This window comes from Podarcis bocagei (assembly GCF_964188305.1).
Source record: "Podarcis bocagei genome assembly, chromosome: 6".
Lineage (NCBI taxonomy): Eukaryota > Metazoa > Chordata > Lepidosauria > Squamata > Lacertidae > Podarcis > Podarcis bocagei.
In genome coordinates, this window is record NC_138130.1 from 53,037,126 (window position 1) to 53,056,353 (window position 19,228).

Consider the following 19,228-nt stretch of genomic DNA (forward strand, 5'->3'; position numbering starts at 1 on the left):
ATTAGCTAATTTGTGCTAATTATGAAAGATAAAGCCTCTGGATGGACAAGTACTTTATATTGCTTTCAAGACTGGTTGCATAAACTCCAACCTTCAGATGGCTTTTAAAACTTTATAGCTACTATTTTGGCTGATAGCCACTTCCAACATTTTGCATTTCCTAGTCAGAAACCTTCAAGCATGGGGCGGGGGAGGGGGGGAAGCATGCCGAATGCATGCAAACTGCCGCATGTGACCCTCAGTGCCACACCTGCTTAGTTGCATGGGCATGTATTGAGAGAAGCTAAGTTTGATTGAGTCTTTTCCACGTATAAGGCCAGCCCACCCCTAAGGTGAACAGGAATCCCGCATGGGTGCCCCATCACCACTGGAAAAGTGAGGAGAAGCAGCAGCGGCAGCTTCAGAAAAGATCTCATGGAAGGAAGCAGTGGGTCTGCAGTGGCAGGAGATGGCATCGTGGCCCATCCCTGCCCACATATATGGACCAATGCTCTAAAACAGAATTAGCTGCTAGCATCATTTGACATTTTATATAAGCACTGCATTGTATGTTTTTGCCCTCAGGGAATCATAGAATCAGAGCACTGTAGAATTGGAAGGGATAGTCCGATATGCAGTTGTCCCATATGGGGATCAAACCTGCAACCTTGGCATTATCAGCACCCTGTTCTAACCAACTGAGCTATCCAGGCGTGCTATATAAAGTGCTATTTGTGTAAGAAACTAAACAGTAAACAACTAGGGGAGTTGTTAGGAGGTGGCCCAGGGGGCATGAGACATGGGTTGTTTGCACTGGGCCTTAGGTCCCCTGTCCTTTCTCTCCCTTTTTAGACCATTTAAACTTTATTTTGTTGGCTGGGGACAGTGGGAATTGTAGTCCAAAACATCTGTAAGGCACAGGGTGGACAAAGGCTGTCACAGGAGCAAGAACCTTGTACAACTTGGGCCCCATGTCCCAAGGAAGCCTGACCTGCAGAATTTTTTGTTATGGGGTTGGTGTCTTCACTCCCCCCCCCCCTTTCTTTATTTCTTTGCAAAATCTGCTTCTTCTTCTTCTTCTTTTTAAAGGAAGCCTTGGTACATTGAGACTATGCACATGTGAAGTGTGCAATGATTATAAATTAGGAACATAAGAAGGTGTCTTATACAGAATCTATCTAGCTCAGTACTGTCTACACAGACTGGCAGCAGCTCTCCAGGGCTTCAGGCAAGCTTCTCTCTCATCTCTACCTGGAGGCGCCACAGATTGAACCTGGGACCTTCTGCATGTAAGGCAAATGCTCCTAGTGCTGAGCTACAGCCTTTCCCCACTGTGTCACTAATCTATTGCAATTCACATCACAAACCCGCCCCAGGTCCTTGGGCCAAGAAGAAGATTCCATTTCTCTCCTTGCACCCTGCCAATTTTGGTTGATCTGGTATAGCAATGGTTTGTCCTGCAGTACTGCAGATCAGGATGCATGGGAAAAGATGGTTCTAGTCATCACTTTTCACAGTAGAATTAGTTGCTCTGCCACAAGATGAATGGGTATGTTGCACATGAAAGTTGGTGGTTTTGGCAAAGTGCAAAATAAGGATCAAACAGACGCAGCAATGGAGAATAAGAAGGTGAAGTTTATTGCCAGGCAATAAGGACCCAGTTGGAATATCTTCCAAAGAACTGGGACCCCGATTGACAGAAATACAGGGGTCTTTATACCTGAGCAAATCACAGCAAATCATAGATCATAAGACAATCATGAGGGATTCATAACTTGGTCAGCAAAAATCAGCCAATCAGCAAGCAGTTGTCACGCTCCTAGCTCCTGGTTTAGCACTGGTCAAGCGCAGGGTTCCAGTTCCGCTTTCCAATGCTCCCAGTGACGCTCAGTCTAACCTTTCCCCTAGTTATGACAGGACAGGGAGTTTGGACATTTTGTGGTTTTGCTCTTCCTGTTCTGTGGATTATTTTAGCCTGTATCTGAGGGGGAATTTGTACCAGAATCTCTGATTCATGTCTTTCCCCTTTGTCCGGGGTACACAGATGTTTTTAGGGGAAAGGTCGGTTCCTAACTTTGCTGTTTCAAGCAGTTTGCATTTTAGCTAAGGCACAGCTTCCCTTTTTGATTCAATTGGATTATAAGTACTGTAATCCTTGATTCGTGTAAGCATATATGAATATATATTGAATATATTGATTATTGATAACTGGTTATATGGATAGTATAGGGGTAGCCCTTCCTTCCTTGCCTCAGGTAGAGTTCTTTGGCTGCAGTCTTATGCTCACATAGACACTGAACACAGTGAAATGTAGTGCTGAATAAATGTACATAGACTCAGACTGTGTGTTTCACCTTTGTTTGAGAAAACACTGGCACCCTTCACATGCTTTAAGGGGTTGGACGCAATTACTGTGGAGCAGGACTTCAATGCTGTGCTTGCCCCAGCATCACCCTTGTCACCGGATTGAACTCTGTGACATGCACCTATGTGTACTCACTTGCCCATTCATAGGCACCTCTTTGAAGGCACCCATGCTCGGTGCATGGACATGGAGGGGGCAGGACCAGGTGTGCATGAGATGCTGAGGGTGGCATGTCCCGTGACATGGCTCTACCCCCCCCCAATAATCATTCCCATGCATATAGTGTGTGAACAGGGAAATCATTTCAACTAGGTTTTTGCACGGCGTCCTCCCCTTCCTATTTCTCCTAGAATTCTGATGCTAATTTGTTTTGTGTCTGAAGGTCAACTGTCTCTCCTAAGAAGGACAGCAAATAATATTTCTTTCTTGGTGCCATGCCAAGAGGCATTTTTATGAGCATGTTGTTCTTTAGTTGTTTAGTCATGTCCGGCTCTTTGTGACCCCATGGACCTGAGCACGCCAGGCACTCCTGTCTTCCACTGCCTCCCGCAGTTTGGTCAAACTCATGTTGGTAGCTTCGAGAACACTGTCCAACCATCTCGTCCTCTGTCATCCCCTTCTCCTTGTGCCCTCCGTCTTTCCCAACATCAGGGTCTTTTCCAGGGAGTCTTCTCTTCTCATGAGGTGGCCAAAGTACTGGAGCCTCAGCTTCAGGATCTGTCCTTCCAGTGAGCACTCAGGGCTGATTTCCTTAAGAATGGATAGGTTTGATCTTCTTGCAGTCCATGGGACTCTCAAGAGTCTCCTCCAGCACCTTAATTCAAAAGCATCAATTCTTCGGCGATCAGCCTTCTTTATGGTTCAGCTCTCACTTCCATACATCACTACTGGGAAAACCATAGCTTTAACTATACGGACCTTTGTCGGCAAGATGATGTCTCTGCTTTTTGAGGTGCTGTCTAGGTTTGTCATCACATTTCTCCCAAGAAGCAGGCATCTTTTAATTTCATGACTGCTGTCACCATCTGAGCATCGCTGCAGGTAATAAACAAGAATTCGCTTATTATGCTTAATCCTAACTAGTGCTTTTGCACTGCGCTCACCACCAAATTGCAGCTGTTTTGCAGGAGATTTATAGGGCATATAAATGGACACAAAAATGATGAATACCACTAAACACAGAAGACTGCATCTCAAGCCAGGAGCTTGTTTTCTCTAGGTAATGACCTATAACAGATCGATACATTCCTGGCACTATATAAACACTCTATCTTGTGCCTTTCAGAATCTTCAAGATTTACTCTAATCTAGTATATTTTCATGTCTACCTTAAATTGCTTCTTAATCCCTGGGTGAATTAAAACTCAAATATTCACTTATGCTCAGTATCCTTTGCACTGATGCATCCTGCTACAGTGGTACCTCGAGTTACAAACACCTCAGGTTGCAAACGCTTCAGGTTACAAACTCCGCTAACCTGGAAGAGTTACCTTGAGTTGAGAACTTTGCCCCAGGATGAGAATGGAAATTGTGTGCTGGTGGCGCAGCGGCAGAAAGAGGCCCCATTAGCGAAAGCACACCTCTAGTTAAGAACAGTTTCAGGTTAAGAACGGACCTCCAGAATGAATTAAGTTTGTAACTAGAGGTACCACTGTATTTTGACTCACTCATGTGTTGGATTCACTTCCCTTGCCATCATTGTTTAAAAGTTCCTTTATTTTCCATCAATCCCAGTCTACAAATAAGGACTACAACAGAGCCAATGCAGTGTAATGCCTAGAGCAAGGTCAGTATCTGGAGGAAAAGTGACCACACTTGCTACTCCTACAATAGTGTTTAGGAGCTGGGGAAGCCAGATTCAAATGCCCCACTCTGCCATGGGGCACTCATGCCACTCTCTCTCCTAAGCTACCTCACAGGGTTGTTGTGAGAATGAGATGTGGAGAAGAACCTTGGATGCTGCTGCCCTGGGATCCTTGGTGAATTTGCTTTTAATACTGTTTTTAATGCTGTAACCTACCCTGATACCCTAGGCTGAAAGGGCAGGTAATAAATAAATATAAATTTAAAAAGAGAAAGTGGGTACGAATATAATTAATAGCAGCAACTTATCCCATTTCTCAGGTGCAGAACTCATAATCTTCAGGCATCTTCATTTAAAGGCTCTGTACTAGCAGGTCTGAAACATATTTCTACAGTGCTGCTTCTTAGAGTTGAAAGGAGTAATACTATTTAGCATTTACACGGAACTTTAGAGCCCATATGAAATTACTTTATAGTGAGTCAGAACATTTGTCCACATAGGCTGCTCTTATCTTGCAGACCTTTTCCAAGTCTTAACTGGAGATGCCAGGGACCGAACTTGAGATCTCATAGATTTAAGACATGCACTCTAGCATTGGCCCATGGACTTTCCCTGTTGCTCTTACTTACAACAAAGTGTGCCAGTATTGCTATTGATGGGTGTGAAGTGGGTGAGGCTGAGAAGTGAGGCACTGGAGGCCCCCAGCATCTCAAAGGAGGCTTCTTCTCATAAAGAGCAGCAAAGTGGATATAATGGCAAGGTTAATCCAATATTTATTTGTGCAAATAAACAGGATTCATCTAGTTTTTTTAATTTCTGCAGACAAAAACATGTTTAGGACTTAATGTACTTTCCACTTTCAAACAAACTTTATATTCCATAAAACATGTAAGGAAGCTGCAACTGTCCAGCTCAGTTCTAAGGTAACCCTTAGTGCTAAGCAAAGTACCCAGTTCTGCTTTCTTATAGAAATGACACTGGACTGACTATGCCTGCTATATTCATTCCACAGACCAACCAGCTTCCCCCCTTCTTTGTTCTGAGATCACAGGTTTATGTACTTTATGAAATCTAAGACTGAGCAATGCACTTGTCCAAGGGAGAGGATGTAAAATCCCATCCCACTGTGGATAGTGCCTGCTGTTCCATTGATTTTCATAAGGGTTGTTTATTCATAAGCTCTGTGTTTAAAGAAGACTGTGGTGCATGCATGAATGAATGTCACTGGATGTTCCTGTCTTGAATATTCACAGGGAAGTTTATGGAAAGCAATACTTTTGATCGCATCACACCACCTTTTGATGATCCCATGATGGGCACGTGTTGAAGAATTCAGAGAAATGTGAAGCCCCCTACAATTTCAGCATGGAAAGCTCACTCAATCAAAGTGTTCACCATCGAAATGGATCAAAGTCGCTAACCTTCCCTACAGCTAAAAAGCAAAGTAGGAATAGTCGTGTCTTTGTGTGGAGAGGACTTCATCTGTTTTTCCTTTCTGTACCTATGCCATCTCTTTTCAGGACGATCCTACAGCAACTTTGGAAATGTTTATGGAAAGTTCCTTCAGCTCTACAGTTTACCATTTAACACTTCACAATTTCTTCGCATACTCTTTTTATACAATATGATTCTATGATAACAAGTCCCTCCTTTCCATCACCCATTTTTGGTCCTCTGCTTTACCTCTTTTATAGAAGTGGCTTTATTTCTGCCATTCTGTCATTTAGGTGAGTGACAAATTTTGCCGGAAACAAATAGCAATTGTGAGTTGAAAAAGCAGAAGATTGTCCTGGCTCCCACCCAGACTATGACAACAGAGGCTTTTACTTGAGAGTAAGAAAGCTATCTTAATGGAGGCAGTGAAGAGATACAGGCTCAATAACAGATAAGAGTCACAACTGCTGCTATGCTCAGGCTGGATTCCAGGAAAGGTGAAACTAGCCAGTCAAGAAGAAGCAGCTCAAGTCCAAGAAGTCCAAGGTCAGGGCAAGGAGCTCAGAGCTGCACAGAAGCATCTGAGTTGTCCCAATGGATGGGCACACCAAGTTTCTCCATCTACTCATCACCAGAGCGCCACCTGCTTTTGACAGCCCCAGGTACCTCCAAGTGGACCCAATTCAACCAGGGGCAATTCAGGGCTGCCTCAACTCAATCCAGCTGAATCCCATGTCAATATGAATCAGTCCAATTCAGTTTGGGGTCTGGGATCTTTTTAGCAATCCTATAAACCAATAATGAAGCCATAACACTGCCAAATGAGCATGGTCAAACATTAAGGGACAACAGTGGAGGAAATTTCTCCCACACAGACATCTCTCAGCCCAACAACAAGAGAGAGGTAGAAGCAGGATGAACTCTAGATTCCCTTACACTGAGTTCTGTTTGGAGATTATTAGACCGTAAGTGGACAGAACATTCCCATCAGCTTCCACAGGATGCAAAGCTTACATTGGCTTCAATAAAGGACCTGCATCCATCTGTTTAAGAGTACATTAGACACTTGAGGATACATTTTACAATGTTACAATAATTACCCCGAGTCAATTATTGTCGTTTTTAACCATAGCAATTTGTCAATCCAGCTAGAAAAAATATTCTGATGTTTCAGTTACACTCTTATCAGTACTTCAGCGAAAGTTAAATGTTAATTTCCTTTTACTGCTGTTTTCTCTCCCATAAAGCCAACAAAGTCTCATGATTACATTATTTGAGTAGAAAGCAAAGCAGGTGCTGATAGGAGTAAGGAATGGCATTTCTTCAAACCATAAATCTCCTAGCAATTGTTCACTACAGGCTTGGATGTTAGTTAATTTTCTTAAGCGCTATAGTAAATGCACTTTGTTCCCCTGCAAGGCTGAACTTTTTCTATAGCTTAGCTACTCAGCAGAACTACTGGGAGGTAGCCCATTACCGCAGATGGAAAAGTGAGGCAGAGGGATAATATTATAGAATCATGCATGGGTATGTGCTTCCACTCTGGATATCACAAGGTCATTAATTCTTCTGATATGGAATTAATTATATTTTTGGCCTCAGGTGTTAAGGGAGGAAACAGGTGATGATGACACCACCACCATTCATACATTACAGGGAACACAATTTTTCTGTGTCCCAAAAAATGAAGTATAGAACAGATAGTGGGGGGTTAGTGTGATTGTGAGGCAGACAAATGCAAACCTGTGCTGTCTAAATGTATTGTAAATATGAGAGAATCATACCTGCAGATCCCATACGAGGAGCTCCCTCAGCTTCCATATGCCCTACAGCACTGGCTCTGAGCAATTACATAATGCAAAATGAATGTGTCTCTTTTCATCTCTTAGATGCAGGAGAACTCCATGGGATGGCTGGTACTGAAGTGGAAAATCTCTCTACAGAGCTGGAGGGGCAATTTGAAGAGCTCTTTGATCTGTGAATATACTTACAAGGGTCAGAAAAGGGTTGCAGAAAGGAACTGACTGGCCCTGATTTGACACATTCCACAGTCACGGGCCATCAGAAGAGCATGAGGAGAAGAGCATGAGTTCTGTTAGGCATGAAGAAGTGAGCACCAGCAGAACTTCAGTCCTTTCTCTGTTGGGACGTAGTAGTAGCAGGAAAGGACTGAATTAAATTGGTTAAGATCCTTACTCATAGATCTTGACTGCCATGGACTGACTGAACGCAGAGGAATCATGGAGAGAATCAGCTGGGGAATCACCAAGGGAAGACTGCTCAGAACCTGGGGAGTGGTGGTGGGATGACAATGAGCAGTCATAGGGAGAAGACTGGAAAGAGGTGTCAGAAGCTGAAAAGGTAACAGTGCTTAGTGAGCTGGGACAATCTGTGGCAGGGAGAAGTCAAGAATCAGAGGCAGAAGCTGGCGAGTATGAGGAGAGAGGCCAAGAAGCAGAGATGAGTCAGGCTGGTGAAGAGTCACGGGTGTCTCCCTTCCTTCAGTGACAAGCTCCCCTCCCCCATCTCCCAGAACCAGGAGAGGCATGAAAAGCGTAGAGAAGAGATTGCTTGGGGGAAACCATGGAGAGGAGGAGACATAGACCACTGTGGGGAGGTGGAGACCTTTGGACTCGGCAACTGATTTCATGGAGTAAGACCACTGGGAATGAGCTGCTGTGCTCATTAGGCCTGGCACTCAGCCAAGTCTATGGAGATTGTGTTTTTGCTAATAAAGAGATAACTTTGAACTGTGTGGTTACTGACTGGCACCATCTGTGACATTGGCCTTGGTCAAAACACCAAAATCGCCACAGCTGGACATTGCATTCATTTTGTTTACTTGCTATAAACGTCAAGCCTGATTCCATTATAGTGCAGTACTGAGGCAAGTGGGTCACTCCAGGAGGGCATGATAAAATGCATAATTTCACTGCATCTCATTTACACATAATGAACAAGAGTGTTTTCATAACATTTATTTAATAATAATCAATAAGCATTTAACATCTGGAATCATCAAAGCAAGGAACCTAGATTCTGTTCTATTTGGTTTTAAGAACGATGAGAATCTCCAGATCAGCCTTTCTCAACCTTGTATCCCCAGATGCTGTTGGACTACAACTCCCATCATCCCTAGCCAGTAGGGCCAGTGGTCAGGCATGATGGGAATTGTAGTGCAACATCTGGTGGCACAAGGTTGAAAAAGGCTGCTCAAGAATCTAACAACATTCAGTAACCAGAAAGTCCAGATATACATGCTATCCACATGTGTGTTGCATGACTATAGTTCTGTATGCTAATTTCAAGCAATATTAGCAAACTATATTTTAGTACGGTGATTTGCCTCAGTACCACAATCTTTCAGATAAAGGTTTCCTCTGCTAGCATGGGTAGATCTACCCATTTTGCTGGTGAAGGAAGAGTTAAATCTTCTATTTGTTCTTGGGAATACCCAGTATGTTTCATTTTAATCTCAGCTCCAACTTGCCTATTAATTATTAGCACTAATTTCAGAGTAGCACCTAGAGGATTTAACAAAGATTAGTGCCCCGCTGCCCTTGAGATAGTGTAAAAGCCATAGACAAGGGGAGGGGGCAATCTTGCCTCAGTGGGCTTCTCCCAACTTACTTATCAACAAAATGGAGAATATATGAAGATTTGCTTGAAGATTTTTTTAACTGCCCAACTGAACAACACAAGGATTACATGACTGCTTTTATCTATTTGCTCAAAAGAAAGAAAGGACGCCTTGCTGTTTCTCTTGCCTCACATGAACTCCAAAAGATGCACCAAAACCAGGGTCAGGCAACAGTTGCTACACAAGAAGCTGCCTTATAATGGAGTCGGACCATGGGTCTGAAGCAGTGCCAGGATGGTTTCTGCAAGGGCAGGTCCTCAAGAAGCATATAAAATAGTGGTAATCTGGTTAGTATAGTGTACTTGGATTTTCAAAAAGCTTTCGACAAGGGAGCTCATGCATTCTTACTGGGCATGTGACAAGTTTACTAGGTGCTGGCAAAACATTTTTGATGTTTGATATTATTGGTCAATCACTGAACCCAAATCCTTCTCTGGCCTTCCTGTCACTAGATGCTGACCTAGACTCTCCCCTTATACATAAGGACCTAACTGCCCTACAATTTAGGATGGCTCATTTAGAGATTGCCTCCCAATTGAAATGCTCCCAGAGGTCCATCTCCGACGGAATGGCAAGGGAAAGTTTGGGACCTGGCTCTTTCTGAGCATCTATTGAAACACAAAAGGGTTGTTTGATGTCATACTAAACCTGATTGGTTTGACAAGGTATGGTCCCCTATACACCTCTATGTAAATAAAAGTGATATTAACGTTAAACCTCCAGCCACTCATACTTACTTATGGACAGGCTATGTTATAGATAGGTGAAGCCTTAGCAATCCATTCAATGATGAGTTGTTTGACAGCAGCCCCCTCCCAAACCCCCACTGAAAATCCACTGCAAAGACATCTTGTCTGGATTCATAACTCCAAACAACTGTATTTGGAGCATGATGTTGTCAGTATGCAGATCATACCTATTTCTCTCTTCCATCTCAACCAAGAGAGGCTGTTCAGGTAACTGAACCAGGATCTGGGACCAGTGATGGGCTCCATGAAAGCTCACAAGCAGAAGCTAAATCCTGACAAGACGGAGGTTCAAAATTTAGGAAATGCAAAGGTTTTTAAAATATTATTTATCTAGACTTTCAACTGATAGTTTTATGGTGTACTGGTTTTAACTACTGTCTGTAATGTACTATAATTATATTTTTAAATAAAACAAAAAAAATTCCTTCCAGTAGCACCTTAGAGACCAACTAAGTTTGTTATTGGTATCGGTGAGCTTTCTTGTGCATTTGCACTTCTTCAGATACCATCTGAAAACCCAGGGAGGAAGGCTGGGTTTTCAATTTGAAATCTAAAAAATGCATTATAGTCATTCAGTCAGGATGCAATCTGCAAAAGACCACCTTCTCCAAGTATGTTTTCTGTCACTAAGACCCCATCACCACACAGACATACCACAACAACCATGATGTCCTTCATTATCAAGTAGTTTTGTAAAAAGCCCCCCTTGTAGTTAATAGTGCAAATTAACATGCCCTGGGAAAAGATCGAAAATGTGTGTCATCCCGCCCTGCCCAATGCAATCATTTGCCATCAGGAGAATTGTGACCCCACAGTAAACCTGCCACTTCAAAAATCATTGTGTCTAGCTCAGCAAAAATCCAACCCACTGAAATAAGCTCAGCAAATCTCCCTTATTTCATTTAATCAAAGACAGGCTCTTGTGCTGTTACAAGCCCATTGGCATTTTTAGCATATCAGTATACAGAAAAGCTGTAGGTTAAGAATCTGCAAGGCTGCAGTTTGCTAAAATTATACCAAGTGCCAAGACAGATTTTAAAATTGCCAGCAAACCCACTTTTAATGGCTGCTCTTCATCTTGTCAGCGTAAGATGGAATATATATATAATCAGTGAAAGAAACATACAGGCTTCCTACACTTCTCTGTAGAATCATTCAGTCAAATATAGCTCTCTGTCAATAGAGGGGAACAAACAAGGAAAATGCAACGTTAAAAACAAACAGGGAAGCCATTAATCAGATTTCTACCAACCTTTTATCAAATCTATTAAACATTCTGAAATGGTTACAGAAATGGAAGAATATTGATTCAGTCCAATTTTCTTCTGAAAAGGGACTCTGGAGTTGCTTTTCAGACCATTCCTCTATATATTTCTGGGCACTTCCAGGTGGCCATTGAATGGATTCTGCAACTTTCTTTTTTTATTATATCCACTAGATGGCATCTCTGTTCTTCAAAAAATGCCATTTTTTCTTCTGTTTTCCTGCTATGTTTGTAATCTGAAAACAATATCCCATCATTTATTTTAAAAAAGAAAGAAAGATAAATTGTTCTGCTTCTATGCAAGGATAGCACAGAATGCTTGTTGAATGGTTTCATAACACTGCCACACACAACAGCACTTGTGAACATTCTGAGGCCAAACTTGCTTGAATAATCTCCTTGTGTCAACTAGACAAGATGTTGTGCAATTTGCATTCAACTCATACTAAAACCACCAATTCTAAGATGTGGTTATGCCATTCATGTAATTTAAAATTATATACCTATCCTTTCACGGATTTCCTGATGACAGAATTCAGGCTGCTTGTACTGATCTCATCACAAACATTTTCATTTATTTATATTTTAAAAAATCCATCCTGTCCTCTGAGGGACTCTTACAATAATTCTGCTTCACCATACAATAAAGTGTGACTACTGTAGGATATCGCTCAGAGTCCCTTTTAAAACATCTGTTTCCAAGCTGCTGAGTGCTTAACTTAGTTGATTCTAATGTCTAATGTTTTACCATTTTTGATGTGATGTAAGCCACCCAGAGTGGCTGGGGTATAAATAATAAAATTATTCTTATTCTTTTGCAGATGAAGATGAAATTAAGGAATAAACAGCACCACATAATAACAACTTTTGATGGGCAGGAATTAATTCAACCATCTGTAGTTTCTAAAAACAAAGAACTGGCAATTATGTAGACACCTGATTTATTCTGCAAAACATTTCTGGAGAAAGCTGTGGAGTGTAATATTACACATTCCCTCAGAACTCCTGCTGAGTTCTATGAGATTATTCCTATGGAAGGATACAAAGGATAGTAGCTTTCATGTGAATTAAGCATGGAATGGAGGTTGGGAATTTTTAATGTCTATGTTCAGGGCACTGTGCCATGGTGCCATATATAAAGCAGACTGTCAAACTAATGTAGCAAAATCCCTGTTATGGAACATTATCAGGAGACAGTGCTAACACATTCCAGTTTTCCAGTGAACCTGGTGGGTGTACAGGAAGTCCTGCATTGATGCCAATCTTTTCCACTTGCTTGGAAATAAAATTTCATTGAAGCGAGTCTGTTCTCCATTTAGCTGGAATTTCCCTTCAAATTCTACTTCAAACCAGCTTACTTCATCATATTCTATTCCATCAAATTCTACTTCAAAGCAGCTTACTTCACCATCCTTTATTACAAGGAGCTGTGAAAAAGCAACACAAGTATTGCCCATCAAATTTCAAGGTTTGGGGAACCATGTATACATTCATTCAGTGCTGACAACATCTCTGTGATAAGTTAATTCTGCACCGATGTATGGGAAACTGGCAAAGCGGATGACTGCAATGCAGCCTGAACATTTTCTTGGTTTTTTAAAGCACCTTCCTTACCCACAAAGCTGTATGATGGTAGCAAATAATATCATTAAAGATCTGAAAAATTATTCATTGCCTGCTTGTTTTCTTCTAGATTAAAAGATCCCATCTAAAAGGTGCTCTTTTGTGATCACGATCTGTGTCTTGAAGACTCTGTAATTAATCTGAGTTTTCAAGGGATGTCCTCACAAAAATTAGTAAAATAATGAAGGAAAATGTCACCATCTGTTTTCAAACTGGCAAGGAAAGGGAAGCTTGCTTTATATAGATGAATTTATTCCCTAATGTGATTTATCATATTGAGTCAAAGATAAACCACTATTTGATTAATGAAAATGAATGTATTATTTAGCAGAAGCAGAATAAAATCCAGAGAAACCAGAGCACAGAAGTTGAGCAGGTTCATAGAAATAAATGTGGCAGACTGTAAAAAAACCACCAACCAACCTCATTTGGTATGCTAATCACTCCATAAACTCTACTGCAGAAAGTATTAGTTTTATTCTGATTAATTGCATTCTGGGTTTTTTAGGCTACTGCCATTGTAATGAACTCCTTGGCTGATTTTACTAGAGTTTTGTTTTTTTTTAATACCATCACTATTGCAGGATCCTCTCAAGCTTAAAGAATAAAGGTGATCTGATCTTGAACTTGACTGCATTTAAGGCCCATGGAAATCAATAGGGCATAGCTTCTGTGTCCCCATCCTATCAGATTCAGCAAGCTAAGCCTCTTTAACTCTCTCTTGATTATGATTTTAGACCACAGTAGGGATTAACAGCTCTGACACATGTGCAGAACTTCTCAACAGCAGAAGGGATTCCTCCTGGTTCTCTTCTATGAGCCCCACATGCACAATAAAACTACCAGGTGATTTGCAGGAGATTGACAAGGATTTCTGACTCCCAGTTGTTTTACAGTAACAACAAAATAGCTTTTACCACCTAAATTAGGCTGCTGAAGTGGGAAACCTGGAATGTTCAAAGGCACCTTGTTCCTTAATTCTAATTGTGGCTATGTACACAACATACATTTAAAGCACATGACTTCCCCCAAAGAATCACGGGAACTGTCGTTTATTCCCCCCACAGAACTACAATTCCCAGCACTCTTAACTACATTTCTCAAGATTCTTAAGGGAGAGGAATGCGGTTTAAATGTGCTTTCAGTGCATGGTGTGTGTGTAGCTTGTGTGTCTTTTGCACCGGGCTTTGATTGGCAGATTTTTAAAAGGTAAAGGTAAAGGGACCCCTGACCATTAGGTCCAATCATGGCGGACTCTGGGGTTGCAGCGCTCATCTCGCTTTATTGGCCGAGGGAGCCGGCGTACAGCATGTGGCCAGCATGACTAAGCCGCTTCTGGCGAACCAGAGCAGCGCACGGAAACACCGTTTACCTTCCCGCTGGAGCGGTACCTGTTTATCTACTTGCATTTTTACATGTTTTTGAACTGATAGGTTGGCAGGAGCAGGTACCAAGCAACGGGAGCTCACCCCGCCGTGGGGATTCGAACTGCTGACCTTCTGAACGGCAAGTCCTAGGCTCTGTGGTAAGCAGGTCCAAAGCTGCACCGCACCTCTGTAGGAAAAACTGTTGTCTCTGCAAAATATTTCCCTGCCTAGAATAGGACTTGTATACACAGAACTGTTGTTCATGCCCTGCATTTGTTTAAACTTTTAAAGTCTCTTCTGTTCTTACATCTGCACTTGTTTTTATAGCTTTCGTACGGCAGGTAAGCAAATGAGAAAACAAACAGATACAGGTAAGCTGAGCAGCAGATGGCATGAAAAAATGCAGCCCTGGTGCGTTAACACAGTGTGTGTAAGGATTCATCTCCACATTTGGCAGTTAAGTAATTATTTTAATTCATGTCAAAACTACTATTGCATTAACAGGGACGTTGTTTGCATACATTTACTTAACACCATATTATTTGTTATGATATTAAGAAACACACTTTCCAAGATCTAGCAATGACTGCGAGATCCAGATCGAGATATCATGGAACTTGCAGGCTACAAAGTAAAGCAAGAGTGTCGAACAAAAGGTTGCCGTCCCTTGTAAAACCTGTTCAGGTTTTCCTTTAGGACAAGAACGAAAAGGTCAAGAAAGGGCTGGTTCTGCTAGGAAGGTTGTTCACCTGCAGATAAGGCAAGTTGTTCTTGTCCACATTCACTTGAGCTCTTGAGATGGAAATCTTGAGAGCCTTTGCTATCTTTAGCTGAATGTTATGCCTCTGGCTGCAGACTGGCCTGGCATATAAGATTCCACAGTGCAAAAGAGAGAGAGAGAGAGAAAGAAACCTGGAAGCAAAAGTAAATTATGAAACCAGTTTGTTTCTTGACTTAAGAAAATGGGGGGGGGGAGAGAGAGAAAGGGGACTGTGTGTTCTGGATCTTAAGAACCATGAGCAGATCTAAGATTGTGAAAGGGGACTTTTCCATCCCCTCCTCACACTGCAGCTCTCTGTAACCCCTGAAAATCTCCACTGGAGCATCAGAGACCTTCCTGAGAAGCATGGGCTGTGTGACACAAAGGCTAATGAGAGAGGGGTAACTTAGCAGAGACACCATGGAGCTCGCCTTGGGCAAGTCTCCTCCACTCTGCTCCATTCTGGGGCAATTTCCCCTTCCTACATTTCAAAAGGGAGGCACAGGGACTGCAGCTGAGAGAAGAAGATGATGACCATCTGTGAGCTTTCTGTGGTTCTCAGCATTCACATTTTAATAGTAAATGCATATATCGCCACCTGCTTCAGGTGCTTTTGTTTCATTTTTATCCAAGGGAATCTAGAAATATTTCCAAATGCCATAAGTCTCCTGTGTCCTCCTTCCAAAAGAAACCAAACCCAGATAGACTCTCTGACTCAAATCTCTACCCACTCAGAGAAGCAAGCTAAGATTCTCCTTAGCCATCTTATTTTAGTGTGGGATGTCATGTTTATCTCAGGTCAGACCGATTATTTTTCATGTCGCCTGTATCTGATTCAAGTCCAAACTAGATGTGATGCTGAAGTGTGACTGTTAATGCATCTGTGATGTCTTCATGCCTGTCGATGCTAGTGTTGCTAAAAGCAATATGGATCAGGGGCCATAGTGCTGGAGGAGGGGATTAATTCCCTGTGCCCATTTCCCCATGTTTTCCCCGCAAAGCTGCTATAACTCATGGTGGCTTTCCAGTGTGTTAAATGCAGCAAGCTGGAGCAGAGGGAGAGAGGGCATAGCCGATTTTGTTGGCATCCAAGGCTGTGGCCAGGGGAGAAGCAAAAACCTCATGGAGTGTAATGCTGTTTGCCTCTCCACTGCAGGCTCAGGTTGTATATATGCATAAATAAACCATATATCATAAAGACACCACAGTCTCCACAGAGCCTCCTTTCCAAAGGCATCACTGACTCTGCATGAGTGCCTAGAACTCCTGGAATCTTGCACCGCTTGGATATTGGGGTGGCATGTAACAATATATAGTATGCTATCCTCTCCATTATAAGAATATTGCTCACAATGTAGAAAATGTGTCTTGCACACCACTGTCTTAAAGAATCAAACAATGGGGAGCTTTTGTTTGTTTTATAATTTTACTCAGTACAACTGTGCAAATAAGGTGCAAATGCTGTTGGTATTACTGTAATCATCTTGTCAATTACCTGTATCACTGTAGAGTAGTCTTCCATTGCAATCACAGGTACTAATTTGTGGGAGGCACTGATTGCTTTTGACAGGCAACAGAGGTGTTAATTTGACAGAGGAGGGTTATTCAAGTACATAAGGGGTGTGTGTGAATACACTCACACAAGTGCATATCCACAGCCCAAAGTTGTCATTTGGCAATCAGTGACAATATTTATAGTGCTGTTTTATAAGGAGTGCAGCTGCTTCCCTCCAGTGCTAATACAAATTGGTCTATCAAACAGGTTGTGCACATAAACTGTCATTTAAACCCTGCTAGAATAATACTGATATTTCAAGCAGGCTTTCTACCATATTCCTAACAAAGACTTTGTGAAAAGCACACATTGTCAATGTGTATATTTTGCAAAGCACTGTATGAGAAAGAACATAACATAGTGATATGAGTTGTGGGTGCTAGATTTCTCTTAGAATTCCCAGATCAAGCTAGTGTTACAATGTAATAAAGGCTTAGTGTTAAAACTGTGCTAGACCTGTGTGTATTTAAGCTGTGCATTACATGCTTCTAATCCTCTGGAATCATCATGTGTGAAAGACTAACTAAGCCAGGCTGGTGATTCCTGTGATGTGTGAAGAGCTAATTAAGCCAGGACTAGCCTCTTGAACAAGGTGATAGCCTGGGGTAATAGACCATTAAGACATCAAAGGGTCAAAGAAACTGGGAATGAGATGCCAATGGAGCAGAGTCCCTCGCTCTAAAGAGAGCTTACAGTAGAGAGGGTGTAACCAAAAGCAGCAAAGCTGGCTGGAAGCTTAGTGTAGGAGGTTAGGAGTGAGGTAACAGAGATAGTAAAGCAGTGGGCTGAAGCGAGAGGCAGAGAGCTCTATGTTGGATCTCAGTTTGACTCTCAGGCTGTGCCTATGGAAGAAGCAAGACCCTCGTGGCTTGTAATGCTGGGAGCCCCTCCATCGTAGGCTCGGGTTCATGGATCCAGGACTCCACAAAATTTAAGGCACTCAGGCATCATGCAGACTAACCCCACAAGCTCACAACACTAAGGGAAGCCTGCCAGCACTCATAGTGGCCAAACAAATGCCTGTGGAAAACACACAACAGCACTCTTTCCTCCTGTGGTTTTCAGAATTCAGAACCATACTGTCTCTGACAGTGGATGGAGAACATAGCCATAAGAGTTAGTAGCCACTGAAAGCATTTATCTGTTGAATTTTTGGCAGCCCAGCAGCTTCCAAAGCCTCAGGAGCCTTTTTTATTTTAACAAGTGGTGTTAGCCCTGCAAATCCTTTAAAGGTAAAGGTAAAGGACCCCTGAGCATTAGGTCCAGTCGTGACCAACTCTGGGGTTGTGGCGCTCATCTCGCTTGATTGGCCGAGGGAGCCGGCGTACAGCTTCCAGGTCATGTGGCCAGCATGACGAAGCCACTTCTGGCGAACCAGAGCAGCACATGGAAACGACATTTACCTTCCCGCTGGAGTGCTACCTATTTATCTACTTGCACTTTGACATGCTTTCGAACTGCTAGGTTGGCAGGAGCTGGGACCGAGCAATGGGAGCTCACACCGTCGCCTAGTATCGAAAAGGCAGAACAAAGTGGTACAGGATGTGAATCCACATTCTGAGGCATCGCTGAGGCATATTAAGCAAGAGACTCCCTTTTTTTATTTGTAGGGAGCTTCTGTCTCCAGAAAGCCAGACCAGGTTGGCCACAGCTGGGTAATGCATCCCAGTTCTGCAACTGAGACGCATAAACTCACTGCACAGCTACGTTATCAGACTGGTCTGGAAACAGAGCTTGCTTGCTTCAGTCTTGGCAAGTTCCACACATTACACTGGGAGAGGAGGGGCCCATGAAAGATTTAGCATGCCCTTGCCAGCATCCAGTAATGTGTGAGGTGGGCTGGTGCATTTTCCTTGATTCTGCACATTGCAGAAAGCACACTGCAGGGAGCTGCCATTGGTCCCAGTTCCCCGCAGCTTGTGTTTTGCGGCGTGCAAGTTGGATTTCCAGCAGCACTGTGCATAATCGTCTCCGCACAAGCTAATCTCAAAGTCCCCGATTCTTGAACTTAAGGAGGGAAATGCACAGGGCCAAAGAACTTAGCGCCTCAGTGGCTCTTTCCCCCCGTTTTCTTCAGGCTCCTTGGGAGAGACAATTAAAGCTGAGAGAACAGCTTAAAGATACAGTGGAGTGCACAAGCAAATCCCGCAATTTGTAGGACAAGACAGTGTGTTGCTGGAGACAAGGCAAGAGGGGGTGGATTTTGCTGATGTGCTGCAGCACACTGCAGCAAGCTGCAAGGAGGGAAGTCTCCCCCCCCCCCCAGATCTGGAGATATGCATTCCCAAATGGCTTCACATATACTGATAGTAGAGCTCTTGAAAGATCACATCAGACAACCAAGAACAAAAATGACCCTATATCATTCCGGGAGGGGGGGGGGAGGCAAAGACCAATACACAAAGATTCTTCTTTTTGCTTGTAGGCATAACTCACAGGAGCTCACCCAGACAACTAACAGAAGGGCTGTAGCTCAGTGGTGGAGCATCTGATTTGCACACAGCAGGTCCCAGGTTCAATCCCAGCATCTCTATTATAGGGCTGCCGGAAACCTTGACGAGCTGCTGTCTGGCACTGTAGATAATACTCAGCTAGATGGACTAATTATCTGACTCCATAAAAGGAAGCTTCCAATGTTCCCAAGAACTCTCAGGCTTGTGTTATTTGTTGAAAATCAATGTGTCCACT